Source organism: Xyrauchen texanus, chromosome 37, assembly GCF_025860055.1.
Source record: "Xyrauchen texanus isolate HMW12.3.18 chromosome 37, RBS_HiC_50CHRs, whole genome shotgun sequence".
In the NCBI taxonomy this organism is placed as follows: Eukaryota; Metazoa; Chordata; class Actinopteri; order Cypriniformes; family Catostomidae; genus Xyrauchen; species Xyrauchen texanus.
Genome location: NC_068312.1, coordinates 10,202,693 through 10,219,419, shown reverse-complemented (window position 1 = coordinate 10,219,419; position 16,727 = coordinate 10,202,693). Strand labels below are relative to the sequence as shown.

At 37.6% G+C, this 16,727-nt stretch overlaps 1 pseudogene; it reads left to right on the top strand.

Moving 5' to 3' along the window:
• The window catches only part of LOC127631270 (calcineurin-binding protein cabin-1-like), a 95,427-nt pseudogene that overhangs the window by 67,711 nt on the left and 10,989 nt on the right, over positions 1–16,727 (top strand).

Here is a 16,727-nt window from a genome sequence, read left to right as displayed (position 1 = left end):
AAAATAGACAATTAATAATCATAATCACAATCATTTGTTTGACACTTAATCGTCAGCCAAATTTCATACTCGTGACAGCACTATCTGTTATGATTGGCTAACGTCTTTGCATGTGAAATGAGTCACCACACCCCCTCCAATTTGGTGAATACTAAATATGCACTCTGGAAGTGTTGGCCTTAGATCTCAAATATGGAAAAAAACTGTCTGTCTTTGTAGAAGCACTGTTTATTGTCTGGTTTGATGTGTTAATGCTTTATTCATGCAATTTCTCTTGCTATCTATTTCTCTGTAGGTGGATGAGGATGTAGCATTAGATCAAGCTGTTAAGTTCTGCCAGATTCAAATGGCAGCATCGGCACAAAGACAGGTAAGACACACTCTCTGGTCTTGCACACAGTCATGTGTATCAGGAAATAATATTCCCTTGGCTGATTTTCTTTCTAGAATGCAAATCCAATACTCTCTCTGTTCACTATAGAGATTTAGCCAGAAAGTGAGCAGACTCTCAGTCTGGAGGTTTTCACATTTGGCTCTGTTATCTCTCTCTCTCTCTCTCTCTCTCTCTCTCTCTCTCTCTCTCTCTCCACACAAACACACAGGCATTTCTGTCATTTCTGAGTCATTAATGAGCACATTAATTATGCACTAATTATATATAATGTGCATTAATTATGCACACCTTTTGCTAGTATTCCTCCATTCTTCCCTCTTTTCAAACAAAGACAACCTTTGTTAAGCAGCACAAAGAGAGTGTGTTTGGAATTGAATAGCTTGCTGCTTACTGTGTAGGATATACTGTATGCTACATAAAATTATGCTATTATTAAATTATAAATGTTATAATTTACACTATTATTTATACTAACCTTTATAAATGTTATCGTGATTAAATACTAAATAATGTTTAAAATAGTAGTATGCTAAACCTGGAACATTTCACTTGCGTTGTTTTGTTTACATGACGTTTGTTTTCATCATGTTTGAAATTGCTTCTCGTCATTAGTGACTTTGGAAATGGAATACCAAGTTTAGCGCATTGCATGTTGTGATGCAGTACTGTATCCCACACAGTATATTGCATTATTTACAGTATCCCAACAACAGTAAACTCTGTTGTGTGTATATAGTTCATTTTGCCAAATGTAGTCCGTCATTTGGGTATTCCATGTGTACATATAAGTTGCATACTTTGCACAGTATTCATTATGCAAGAATAGAGTAGTATGGTAGGATGCCTTTCTAAGACAGCGAGAAGGATATATAGATTGGGCAGTTAAATAGAGTTAAATAGAGCCCTGCATGCTGTGTTTGTTTCAGTTAGAGTGCAGCTGTGTATGAGAAAAATTCAGATCTTCTCTCCTCCTATGAGTACGTTCTCTCTTTTTGATTAGCCATTCATTAGTGTGCTTTAACTAGTCTGGGCAAAACATGTAAGAGTCTCTCTCTCTCTCTCTCTCTCTCTCTCTCTCTCTCTTTTTACTCTCTCCATCTCTCACCCACTCAACCAGCCTTCCATCCTTTCCCCCCATTCAATCACTTTCATTCTGTATTGCGATCACTCATGCTGTCTGTTCACGTCTCTCTCCGGCACTCACTTTGCTCTAATGTGCCATTACCAACATATTTTCCTTCTGATAACCAACAGGTCGACCATGTTGCTCCACCATTAGTTTGCAGTACACTATAACAACTAGGGATGCACAATGTCTCTGTGACCAGTTCAGCACCAGTCATTCTTATTTTTAATGCTTTTGTAATATCAGGACTATTTATTTTCATATATAAAAATTTTCTATGAAATCTGAAATCATATCAATTACAGGCCAACTACCAAAAAAAAATTTTATGAAATATTTTAAATAAAATGAACATACCTGCCAACATCAGATAGTGAAAAATAGGGAGAGTTTTGGGGGGTGTTGTGGTGCGAGTAACTGGAGCCGGTGGAGTTTTTGGTGCCCCCATTGGGAGTAGGTGAACCATGTAGATTGCGTAATATACGTATAGGGAGTGACAGTACTGGTCAGTAATAATACATTGAAGATGAATAATACCAAGAAATTGACCCTGTATTCAGATGGTCCCGAACCACATTCTTCACAATTTTAGCAATGAAGCTTTTGAGTTATTAATAATAAAATGTGGTGTATATCCTTTCATATATGTTGAGAACTTTTCTGACCCAAATATTTTCTTTGATTATTTATCTTTATCTTATGTGTACATCCGTGTTGGTTTATATGTAGTTTTTTGTTGTTTACTTTATTTAAATTGTATTCCCCTCACTATTTCTTCTTGTCTTTATGGCTCAGTGATTGTATTCATACATTGTTGGATCTGTATAATTTTGTACATCTTATTGAATATTTATGTTGAACCTTCTGTTTTTCGATCATCTGTATCGATTTCGGCGTGACGTCAGCTGACCAGTTTACGGGACAAATCGCTTCCCGCATTGATTCGATACGGGATGCATCATTTCCTATTTAAATAAGGGACGATCCCATATAAGCGAAGTGTAGATGCAGAATATCGGTAGTTTATTGGGAGAAATTGTAAATCGGGAGTACAGCGGGTGGAGGGGTGGAAAATATGGCGTAACACTGTAAAATCGTGAGTGTTGGCAGGTTTGAAAATTTAAGCTTTATGATTTGCCTCTGTTTGTTTAATGAATTCCCTATCTTTCTCGCAACAAAAATATATAATTTATTTATAGATGGACAGAACGACCGATCGACAACCAGTGCAGTTGCCAGATATTCAATCACGGAAATATTGGCTGTTTCTGATTGTGCATTCTTTTCTGTTCTTACATTCTCGTGGACTTGTTCTACGTCATCAGCTGCCGAAGTTAAATTCTAATCCTCAAGAAAGTACCAAGAATGCAGGAAATTTCCCTGATATCAAGGATGCATCGGATTGTGACTTGTGGGCAAGAACTCAGTACTACAGTGACAACTGAAGGACATTTATCGTTTATTTTTACCTCAAGTGTTTCCCGCTGTAAGCACACAAACGTCTGACGGCTCATGAGAGTCGTTATACTCTGTCAACATTTGTTGTTTTTTGCCCATCATTTTAATACAGTAATAAACATGGAGAAATAGATGCATTCTACATCCTCCTGTTTTTCAAAGTTTGTTCTTCCAAGGTAGCTAGGCAAGACTTGTCTTCATAAGAACACCATTCTCTTAGAATTGAGAAACGGCCATTATCTAGCATCTACCATGAAACATTTTGCCAACAGCTGTCTATGTTTAAAGTATCCCAAAAACCACAACTCGTGATTCTATCATTTTAACCTGCAATTGTGTTTTTAAATTTCATAACCCCAGTAAACGGGTCTAGCGATGCCCCTGATCATAACCCTATTACTGGCCTACATCCCTCTTCTCTGTTTTTTATTGTTGGTCTGTGTACTTGTGTGTCCGGTGGACACATTTGGAGCGTCTCACTTTGGTTGCATAGTGTCTCACTAGTTTTCAGCATCTCTAGTCATGTTAATTTGACATGTTAAGTCAAATTAAACGCAGTTTGAAACTTGAGATCCCTGCATTCTGTTGCGCTCAGTCCAGCTGTCATTGAGCACAAGCGAGTCTGTCTGTGGAAGGCTGAGCTGCCTGTTGCTTTCGTTGGTTTGACGAGGCATGTACATCATGGTGGTACATCAAGCTTAAATTTCTTATATGTTAGGAACATTCCTTATTACTAAATTTACGTACAGGTCAGATGCATGATTACATTTTTGGTGCTTTATTCTAAATATTATTATAGGTGTATAATTTATATTGTTGTGTGCATAATACATTTTTGTCAATACTTTGGTTTGGCTACGTAGCAAAGTTACGCTTGTTAAGCAACCATCTTCTTTTGGTCAATGTTTTTTATAGTATGATATGCTCACAGCATTAGTGAATAGTCAGTAATATCAGATTCATCCTTTTTAGAGATGATTTGTTTATTCAGCAGGTCCTGTCTTGGTCGTATACCTCAGAAGTGGTCTAGCTCTAAAGTAAGCAGTGAAACAGGAAATGAAATGAGCCTGACAGTGGGAAGCGTGGGTTCAGGCATTGGTTTGAGAGAGAGTGAGTGGGTGGGAGGGTGCTCATCAAAAATGCTTCAGTGTATGTTGCATTATAGACTGCAGAGCATACCAGTCGCCATCTGACTTTGTTAGTTTCATCAAGACAACATTGGAAAATATTGGATGACTAAATTCAAACACAGCTGCGTAAACTCCTCATTTCATTCCAAATCATGTTTATCCTAAAATGCCCAGATTGAGAATTGGTTAATCTTCAGGTCCCAGCACAAACGGCAGACCGTTCAAGCTGTTTCTTACAAAATGTTAATTAGCGTTGCCATTTAGATAACCATTATATCTGAAGTGACTTTTAGAGTGCACCTATCTCAGGGACACTTATTATAGGGAAAACAGATGGTGCTCGACAGGTACTTTGCAATGAGCCTGTAAGAGCACAGTTAAGCCACTATCACCAGGGCATGAGCCCTGAAGAGCATGCATACTGTATGGTCATACTGGTCATGTAATATTTGCTTCTTATGACACTATTGTTTAGGGTAGGGTGGTAGGTTTTGTTGATTTAGATAAAGCATTATCTATACAACATCATCTGTTTTAGGTGAATATTTAACTCTTTTAGGGACACAGAACATTTCACCTTTGAACTGCCGCAATACATGTAAAGAAACACAATGTCATTTTTAAAAAATGTCTCCCCAGTCATGTACGTTTTTGTTTCAGAGGCATGGTAAGTTAATACATTTTACGAAAAGATTACGAATGATTGTGGTGCAGTAAGGCCAGGAATGTATATTAAGAAATTGATCCACAGTTTTCCTGACTAACCACTGGGCAGTGTCATAATTATTTGGTCTGCAAAAAAAGCAATGTAAAAACTATCAATACAAGTGTTCCAGACAGAGATCGACAACTATTTTAAGTGTTAGGTGGGGCAAAATTAATTCAGGCTCAACTTGTGCAGTTGGTGACTGTCATAACACAAAGTAGTTTATTATATCCATGCAACTAACCTTGATCCATAAATTAGACTAGATTAGATTCATCTTTGTTGTCATTGTGCCAAGTATAGGTACAGAGCCATTGGATTGTACAAGCATCCAACCAGATATGCAAGCAGCAATATAGATATATACTCACTGAGCACTTTATTTGGAACACTATAATAATACTGCGTAGGGCCTCCCTTTGCTCTCAAAACAGTCGCAATTCTTCATGACATGAATTCCAAAAGATGTTTGAAACATTCCTTTGAGATTCTGGCCCATGTTGACATGATTGCATCACGCAATTTCAGCAGATATGTTAGCTGCACATTCATGCTCTGAATCTCCAGTTCTCCCACATCCCAAAGGTGTTCTATTGGATTCAGATCCGGTGACTGGGAAGGCCCCTGAAGACTGTGAACTCACCGTCATGTTAATGAAACCAGTTTGAGATGACTTTTACTTTGTGACATGGTGCTGGAAATAGCCATTAGAAGATGGGTAAATTGTGGCCATGAAGGGATGCACATGGTCAGCAACAATACTCGACTGTGGCATTCAAGCGATGATTAATTGGTATTAATGGTCACCAAAGTGCACCAAGAACGTATTCCCCACACCAGTACTCCACTGCGACCAGCCAGGACTGTTGACTCTAGACTGGTTGGGTTCATAGATTTATGCTGTTGATGCCAAATTCTGACCCTACTATCTGTGTACCTCAGCAAAAATTTTAATTAATCAGACCAGGCTATGCTTTCCAGTCTTCAGCTGTCCAGTTTGGTGAGCCTGTGTGATTTTATGTATTGCACTGCTGCCAAATAATTGGATGATTAGATAATCGCATGAAGAAGTAGGTTTACAGGTGAATAAAGTGCTCAGTGAGTGTATAAAATATATACATACATATATACACACACACACACGTTATAATAAAGTGCAAATGGTAGACCGGTCAGTGCAAATAACTAAACAGAATATACAGAAGGTGCTTGACAATGAATGAGGTAGAAAAGGCAGGTAATTAAACCATTGCAAATTTAATAAAAAAAAAAAAACTAAATTTATACTGTGGTCATATGTTTAAATGTGCAAAAATGACTGTGAAAATAACATGTTTAACGAAGTTTCACATCATCCATCCCCTCCTTAAAGGTGCTGTAAGCTATTTTAGCATTCTGAAGCTTTCACGTGACTACGCTGTTGAATTAGTCACACCCCCTCATTCCAAAATCCTGCCCTCCAATGATAATTTTGAGACCAAAACTAGGCAAAAGAGCAGCTTTGTTTATTCCTGTTTCTGTCAAATTCAACAGTAGCACAATAGTGCCCTCAACAGACAACCATTATGAATCATAGCCCAAGTGATCTCATTGCTGCGGACTGTAACGTGATGACAGTGAATTTATTCCACTACGTAGTCGACTTCAATGACGTACTGGATGTTTTTAATGTGCATGTGCACAGCTACATATTATATTAGATTCTCTTTACAATATTATATTATTTTTTGTTGTCAGTGTGGTATATAGCCTATTCGCAATTTAGTTTCACAGCTTATATTAGACTAGTGGCTACTAAAAGTTAGTGTCTGTATAAGTTTTAACATTTAAATTCATCCATATAACAAATGTTATTTTCTCTCTGGCAGCTTCAAAGTTTGGTCTTTATATGAAATACTGGATATTTGCATTGTTTTGTATTTTGTTTGCTATTTACAAAGTCTTCAGCTGTCACAGAGACCTGTGAGATATCTTAGGACACTTATTTAATTAATATCGTTAAGGGAGTAGGAACATTTTTTGCATACTTTCCCATAAAATAAATCACATACAACAACTTTAAAGGAATATTCCGGGTTCAATAAAAGTTAAAGGTGCACTCAGCGATTCCTGAGAAACGCTGTTGATGTTTGAACTCAACTGGCAGTTCCTTTTACCTCTCGGAGGTGTTGACGCGGCTCCTAGCCCTTGACTTATCATAATCCTTCTTTTTTAGTTTATATTCGTCTGACCTTTTTCTCTAGGTCTATTTCTCAGCCATTTGTCCTCCTTGGAGTTTAGAAAGTTTGCATCAGCCAAATTTGCCATCGCTCTTCTAATGGATTTCCCCCTCGCTCTGCCCCCACCCCCCCTCCTGTGCACACAAGAACCACTTCCTGTTGCTGATTGGCTGGAGTATTGTTTTGTGGATCGGTCTTTTACACTTTGTTTTTGTCCCATTTACAGAGACAGGGCTGTGTACAAATACTAGATTTTATTTCTGCCCACCCACAGAACGGACAGCTAGCAGACGGAGAGGAGATATCTGCAGAATTTGAAAAAAAAAAAAAAAAGTGTTCTGGATTAGAATTACTGAGTGCACCTTTAAGATTTGTGGCAATTTTTGGATGGTGTAAAGACAGAAATGTGAAGCGTATAATTTTATATAAGCACTCATGTATTATTGGAGCTGTAAATAGTTGTTTCTACAGTCCTTTCAGGCTTTTAAGGTTAATGGCATTATGTCGTCATGGCAACGAAGTTGTAAAATAAGTGATTTGTTTTCATACTGAAATCATGTTTACATGCATATTGTTTTTGTCTTGTTTATACTTTTGAAACGTTGACTATTTTAACATTTACAGATTGGCCCCCATTAACTGCCTCACTGCATCCTTGATTTTTGCTTTTTTTTAATGAAAAGGATTGCCGAGTCTAAATAAATGTTTGTGGTAATCAACATTATGCCACAAATGCTGTCGATTAAGCTTAACTTGTATTGACCCTGGAATATTCCTTGACAACTTTTGACAATGTTTTACAAATTGAATATGCTAAACATTGCATTATCACGTTAAGAACATACACAGATGAGAGTGAAATAAATGGAGACCACAAAACATAAACAGTCTTCTGCATTCGGGAAAAGTTGGATGGGGTCAGTTTGGATTGCTCGAGCACAATTGCGATCAAACCCATTCATGGCTTGAACTTTCAACCTTATGGTTCCTTGCTCTGATTGATAACTATGCTACACCACCACCCCTCTTCTGACATAAAACCAGCCACGCCAAGTCCATGTGCAGCATCCAGCCCCTTTTAAACCTCCGTAATTCCTCAATTGCTGTAATTGCTGAAGGTCCATTAACATGTTTGGAGTTCATTAATTTGCTGTCAGTGGTTCGCTGTCTCTGTGTGCTGTCTGCTACTCACAGACAATAAAGAGCTCTCTCTCTCTTTCATTCTCCAGGTGCTCTGACATTAGAGTTGTCATTTAAGGCTGAAGGGGAGATGAGGAGAGCTGTGGTTGTTTTGAGGCACTCTGAATGTTGGTGTTTGTGTCATCGTGTGGCTTTTAGAGTGCAGGAGAAAGAGGGGAGGTAGAAAACGGTACGATAGAGAAGACAAATATTTTTCAAAATCGCTCACTATGTGTGTTTTTTCAGGGCTTTTTTTTTTTTTTTTTTCATGACTCGATGTGAAGAATATCATAAAAGTCCATAGTGATCATAACTTACCATGGTAACATACTGAAGTTCTGCCAACTCACCAAATGTCAATGTTACATTGCTTGTTTTTATATTTAGGGATTTGAACAAACTCGCCCCGCACCGTTTGTACTACAGACCTTGTGTTCAACTACTTGGTGTATAAAATTTTACACTGCTTCTGATTATATGTCATTATATGTTTGCTTTCTCCAAATGATAGTTTGGCTCCCCTTAAGTCTGTTTTCTTGCCATTACAATATTCAGCCTCATTGCTTTAATAGCATATCGCTGTATCTAATACGCTTTTGCACACGTGGTTAATGCATAATGAAGCACACAAACGTGCATACATGTGCGCATGTGGCCAAACACATTGTGTTGCAAGGTTTTGTATGTTATAGCATGCTAAACCTTGCTCGAGTGTTTCCATAGTAACTGGTTTGTGCCAACGCACCTCCTGTTCTCCATGCAGCATAACTCTACACTTGTAACTGAACCCTACCATTAAATTAAACACCTTCTGTGGTGTAATGCTACATTTAAACAACCCTACGCTTTTCTCTCCTTTCTACTCCAACTCAGAGGATGAGCCTCTTTGAGTTGGATCATTTGGCCCCCTAGTGGTCAAAAGATGGTGGTTGTTCATAAATAATTGTGAGCATATTGACAGACAACTCCGTATTGAGTTGGGTTACTCAAGTTTGGACTGGTACTCAAGTCCGATTCACAAGTCCAATTTTAATGGACTTGGACTTGTCACGGACTCGTGCCTTTGGGACTCTGGATTTATTTAATCCAGCCGAGTCCATGACATTTGTGATGCAATGAAAAAAATAAATAACAAAACAGAAATTAATGAACACATCTCTGTCTGAATGCAGCTGTATTAGCCCCTGAAGTCGTAGATGTAGCCAGAGTCATTTCACTGCGTTTAAGCAAACACGCACACACACACACGCACACGCACACACACACACACGCATATATACATGTATATTACACACACACACGTGCACAGGCACACTCATCAGTCATCCAATACTCTTAACTGTTACTACAGAGACTACTGTATAACATGGACTACCGAGGTGGCTGGCATGACGAAAACATAAAGACGCGTATTTATCCAATGTAATAGAAACTAAACAAGGCTGTTTCTCACAACACGGGACCTGACAACTGGTAAAATTGCATGTGATGTTTGTGCAGCCAAGATGGTGATTGCATTGGGGTTTCATCGTGGTTCAAAACATCGTGGAGTTAAGTCACCCACATCATGTCTCTCACAATTTACTAAAAACAAATAAAAATAGTATTAATATTGAATACGTTTTTTTAGGCATAATATATACACGTGTAGGCTTATGTAGTCTCTTGTGGTCCACTCTGTGTTGTCAGCTTGAACTGGTCCATAATAGCTTGATGAATTAACTGTTTAACTTTTTAAATTGTTGAGGAAAAAAATTTTTATTGCTAAAGCAGACAGCAACTCTAAACAGATAAACAGCACGTATTTATTATTGGAGTGCTGGTGGTGTAGTGGGCTAAAGCACAGAACTGGTAAGCAGAAGGTTGTCTGTTTGATCCCCGCAGTCACCACCATTGTGTCCTTGAGCAAGGCACTTAACTCCAGGTTGCTCCAGGGGGATTGTCCCTGTAATAAGGGCACTGTAAGTCACTTTGGATAAAAGCATCTGCCAAATGCATAAATGTAAATGTATTACTATTTTCAAAGCATTGACGAGCTTCTAAAAATACATTCTTTTACAGCATTTGTCCACCATTCACAACATTCAATGCACAATAAAATATTAGGATATTTTGGGCAGTGAAATGTTTTGTTTATAATTTTATTATAGAAAGTTAGATTTTTATACTATAAAATCAATGTATTATTCGATGACAGAGTTTGTGTTTGAAGCTAATGCACGTCTTTTTTTTTTTTTTTTTATCTACATCTCTTTTGAAGGACAATTCTGTTAAATGTATGACTCCATTATTATTCTCCATGTTTTTGCGGTTAAAGAAGAGTTTAATGAAATTTTCTTTGGTTGGTATTTCAAGATTTCAGAATAATTCCAGACCAACTCGGCTGCCGCTCAAGCAAAAATCAATTATTATTATTTTTATCTTCTGCGACAGCTGCTGCAAGAAGCACACAGACGCATCAGGGATTTAGGTACACAAGCCGCGTGTAGAACTGCCATGCATTGTGCGGTTTCCCGCAAATTATCTAGCAAATCATGTCAGTGACATGGCCCTAATATTATCAGTGGGATTTTCCAGTGTTTTTGGATGTACCATTTGCAGTCAAATCGTGAGATGTATCTTCTCAAGTGCTATTTTCTTCTGTGTTGACTCATATTGTATTTTCCCAAATCAGTCGGCTGATAGAGAAAAAAAGATTCAGAAAGAAATCTCAGTGTATATACTATTATTTCTTTTAAATGGGGATCATTTTAATTAAAATGAAATTGATTTGAAAATTAGAAATAAAAACTCAATTAAAATTTGAAACATAATAACCATGGTTGTAATGACAAACACCGGTTTCACTTTCTTTAGTCTGTTTGAGTGGAGTGGAAAAGAAACAAATAATTGAAAGGTCAACAGAATGCAATAAGAAGTGTGTTGAAGGACAGTTTTGTCTTCATACACCTTAAGCATATGCTTGCATTCTGAAACCAGTCTGTTCAGCTGGTAACTAATCATAAAATATGTATATATGAAAGGCAACAAAGGTGTTTTTGGTGCATTTATATTGACAAACTGTATTTTTTAGTTGTAAAGGTTAAAATAAGCTTAAAATATTGATATTGAGTTTACTGTTACAATTTTAATTCCGATTCATGAACTGATTCATTTGGACACGGCCTGTTATGGACTCAGTCTCTATTGTTTAAAGACTCGAACTCGACTAAGGTGGACTCGAACCAACATTAGAAAATGTGTTGTGTCTTTGTCCCTTTCCTCCTCTTTCTTCTCAATTTTAACCTCTCTAGTATCCCTATTAATTAAAACTGACACAAACATTTATTCAGTTTGTAAAAAAAAAAAGGGTTATGCAAAGCATCACTATTACTCGTACTTTGGGTTTGGGATTTAAACAACCCCCTTTGGTGTTACTTTTAAGTAGCTAACTGTTACTATTACTAGTCTACGTATATATTATGATTTTCAACTGAGACCAAAAACAATTATCAAAAAATACAAAAGACTTTTGGAGGGACCCAAGCCATACCGAGCAACCACCCACAATACCCTAGCAACAACCAGAAACTCACTAGCAACCACCCAAAGCACCCTAGCAACCACCCAGAACACTCTAGCAACCACCAAAACAATAGCATCCATCAAAAGCTCACTGGCAAACACCCAGAATACAGAAGAAACAACCACAAAATCACTGGCGTCTTGGGGACCACCAAAAACTCACAAGAAACCACCCAGAATACCTAACAACCAGAGACTCACTAGCAACCACCCAGAAAATCCTAGCAACCACCCAGAACTCCCAAGCAACCTACAAAACTTCATAGCAACCACCCAGAACACCCTAGCAATCACCAAAACTCACTAGCAACAACCCAGAACACCCTAGCAACCTCCCAGAACACCTTAGTGACCATCAAAAATCACTAGCAACCATCCATAACACACTTGCAACCACCCAGAACACCCTAGCCACCACCAAAACTCACTAGCAACCAACCCAACACCCTAGCAACTACCCAAACTCACTAGCAGCTACCCAGAACACCCTAGTGACCACCTAAAATCAATAGCAACCACCCAGAACACGCTAGTGACAACCACACCTCACTAGCAAGCACCCAGAACACAGACAAATTAAAAAAATCTAGCTACTGACTCATAATGGAAATTCTCTTATTATTGTTATTTTATTTATTGTGATTTTTGTCATTACTCCACATGCATCTAACCAACTGGCATGCCAAATAAACACCATCTTTTACTACAATTTTTTACTATTTCTTAGCATCAAGACAATGTCTGAATATGATGGGGCCATGTGAAGAGGGGCCCAAATTAAAGTTCATGAAATAGTCCAGTTAAGTGTTGTCTATAGTGTGTACGTTTTCTCACTTTTTTATGTGAACAGGATTCAGTTTTTTTATCTTACACCAAAATGTAATAGAAGTTTTCCTTCTTACTAAAACATGTTATTGAACATTAGGACTCTAAACAAGCAGAAGACCTAAGCGACACCAGTCCAGCACACAGAGACAGGGCGAATCTCTCCAGAAGCATAGTGCATGGTCGTTTGATCAGCTATTGGCTGCGTTTTGGTTTTGTTGCCTTAGCAACAGCTGGTCCTGTTGTTGTGTAGTTTGTGTAGCTCTCAGAGTGTCCCTGAGTTCTTCTCTCAAGACATAGCACCCACAGCAGTTTAGTTTGTTTGCTTGTTCACTCGCTTTCTCTGCCGTCCGGATCTGAAATTCTCATCTTGATTCAAGGTATTTGGCTGGGCAAGACGAAACACACATACACAGGTAGGCCTCACGGATGCAGCTGATTGGATGATCAAGTGTGTAGCATCAGCTTTTGATTGGATAATTAGTCGACATATGTGTTTCCTGCTCAATGATATGTTTAGAGGCATGATTACAGTTAGCATTTTCTTGCAGTTCTAGGAGTTAATATGCTGCTGGATGCGTTTATTGAAGGTTGAATGCTACAGGCTGATATATGGTTGTATCAGCAGAGGCACATGTACTCATTAGTTCTATTCCAAAAACTAAGGCATCATAAGCAGGCTGTTGACCTGAAGGCTGTTTCAACATTTTGCTGCCTTCTAATGCTAAGATAACTATTGTGGCAAGTATCTACATTAACTTTGTATCATTCACGGAGATTATAAATATGCTTATCTATATATTATTCAGTAGCAAAAAGAATAGTACAGTTCAATCAAATTAAAATAAACTCAATTAAGATTTATGCATGCTTTGTATTTTAATAGCTATATACTGTTAACTTGGCAACATGCTAACGTCAATGGGTGGTGCTCAATGCTAAGAATGCAGAGAAAAGATTTGCTGTCTTCCAGGCTATCTTATATGAATTAACTCGTGTTGACAAAGTATAACAACTCTCACGAGCTACCAGACATTTGAGAGCTTAGAGTGGGAAGCTTGAAGGAAAACATGACAAATGTCCTTCGTCTACCACCGTAGTGCCATCATGATTTCTGGAACTTCAAATGGGATCTTGCCCAGAAGTCACCATCCGATGCATCCTCTGTTCAGCCTGATCAAGAACACATCCGGGTAATTGTGTGCATTCTCTGTACTTGCATACTTGAGTTTTGGAATTTAACTTCGGCAGTAGATGATGACGTTGAACGAGTCCACAAAAATGTAAGAACACAAATTAATGCAGATTGAGAAGCAGACAAAGTCTATTGGAATCAGTTGTGAATCAAATATATGAAGAGCATTCCAAATAAATCCGTTATGAGGTTGGGTTTCTCTTTGGTCAATTTTTTTCTACTAATGCTATGTTCATGGAGGGTGTTGCGAAGAGAAGACAGGTACTGCATTCGAAACAGCATAAATTATACCTTCTCAAAGTATTTTGAAGGTAAAACAATAATGATGGCCACACTGTAGGATCATTATAAGAGAATATTCAATAATAATAATAATTAAAAAAAATCAGAATGTTTCCTTTTATTTTTTTTTTGCCCTATAAAACTCACAGTTGAAGGTAAAGTCTATGAGGGGAATAGGGCATTGGGGTGATCACTTCTGAATGGAACACACCCATATCTTATGTATGTTACAGGGCAGCCAGTGCAAACCTCTTTAGAAATAATTACTGACATTGGCTTTACCCACCCAAAGATATGCGCTACAGTGTGGTAACACACACTGGCTGCAAGCCACCACATCGCGATAAGGTATTGAATGTCTTGCTGTTTGAGTGCTTTTAATACAGGATGGTTTCCTCTTCAAGAGTCTTACTGTCCGACACTTTTATGCTTCAATACGGGACAGAAAGTCTTCAATACGGGTCATTTCACTGCCTGCTAAAATACAGGATAGTAGGCATATTTATTCATAATTTCGGACAAAATATATATACGCCAGTTTGCATCGTTACTATCACGACTAATGTGGATATTCGACCAATAGCGACTGCAGTCTGAACAGAAAAATTATCTGATCTGTCCACGTATAAACCTGCAGTTTGAATAGTCTGGCTAAAAAATTGGAATTGAGGAAAAATCTGATTTTTCCTGCTGTGTGAAAAAAGCCTGAATGTATCAGTCTCTCTTAAAAATATCAGAATAAAAATTACATCAACTCATAGCAATGCTTTTCCTCTCTCCCATCTCTCTCTCCCAGAGCTCCAGTGATGCGCCTGGCACACTAAAGTTCAGTAAAGACCAGCGAGACATCTTCCCAGCATCATCATCCACGCCGTGCCTCCAAACGCACACATACCCCATATCAACCAAAGTTGGTGAAGCCAAGCTGAGCAAGACTCCTCGGGCACTGCTTACACAGACACATACACACAGCACTCCAACACCGATCTTCTGCCTTCCCTCCGGTCAACCCGACCAATCACAGCAGCGCAAGACACCTAGCCAGCCAGTAGCAAGCATGGCCTTCTTGCCCCACACAGGTACTGTATTTGATGGAATGATGGAATGTTTGTCTAAAATAGTTTTGTTTCCTTTTTTTTTTTTTTTTTTTTTTTAATTAAATATTTTTTACGTTCCCCTGCAGTTGTGTGTGTGTGTGTGTGTGTGTGTGTGTTCCCTTTCAATTATTTTAGGTTCCCTTGCAATAGTTTTACAAAAATTAACCATGGTTTAATCATTCTGCAAAAACATGGTTCGTTTTACTATAACACCATGGTTAATATAAACATTTAAAACCATGGTTTCTAACAAAAACATGTTTTCACAATAGTAACACTGCATTAACCATGACTGTAATGATGATGTTTTTTGGAAACCATGGTTTTAAAGGGATAGTTAACCCAAAAATGAAAATTCTCTCACTTACTCATCCTCATGCATCCCAAATGTGTATGACTGACTTTCTTCTGCAGAACACAAATTATGATTTTTAGAGGAATATTACAGCTCTGTAGGTCCTTTTATAATGCAAGTGAATGGGTGCCAAAATGTTTACGCCCCAAAAAGCATTTAAAGACAGCATAAAAGTCATTCATAAGACTCCAGTGGTTTAATCCATATCTTTTAAAGTGATATGGTTGGTATGGGTCAGAAACAAATCTATATTTAAGTACTTTTATACTGTAAATCTACACTTTCATATTCAGCCACCTACTGTTTGGGGCTGGTCAAAGGTGGAGATTGATAGTAATAAAGGACTTGAATATTGATCTGTTTCTCAAACTCATATCACTTCAGAAGACATGAATTAAACCACTGGAGTCTAATGGATTACTTTTATGCTGCCTTAATGTCATTTTTGGACTTGAGTTCTGGTCACCATTCACTTGCATTGTTAGGACCAACAGAGCTGAAATATTCTCCTAAAAATCTTAATTTGTGTTCTTCAGAAGAAAGAAAGTCATACACATCTGGGATGGCATACGGGTGAGTAAATGATAAGATAATTTTCATTTTTGGCTGAACTATCACTTTAAAAACCATGGAAATTGTGAAACAACTAATCCTTTGTGTTCCTAAAGTAAAACTGTAAACCATATTTTTTGGCAAATTAATCATTTTATTACCATATTTTTGTGTTTCCTGTATTAGTACTTTGGTTTTACTGTAAATATCATGGTTAAAATATAGTTTCTGTAGCAAAACCAACATTTTGTGATTAACCGTGGTTAATTTTGGTAAAAGTATTGTGAGGGAACCCAAAATTAGTGTGAAAAACGCTATTTATTATTTTATACGAATTTTATAAGAACGCTTTTTTTATACAAATTTATTGCAAGAGAATGAAAAAAATGGTTTCAGAATTTAAATTCCCTCCCTGTCCTCTTAGAATCTTATATGAAGTATTTAGTGTTGTGTATCACTTTACTGTTTTTAGTTTATGCATTCTTTGTGTAAATTATCACAATTTCAATTTAATGCAACAGTTTATAAACAATGCCCCTTGGTTATGTACAGGATTGAATACTAGCATAATTCATCACAAAAACCCCAAATTTCACAGTTTTTTGGCCTTGGCACAAAATTACCAGCTATCATAATTTCACTAGT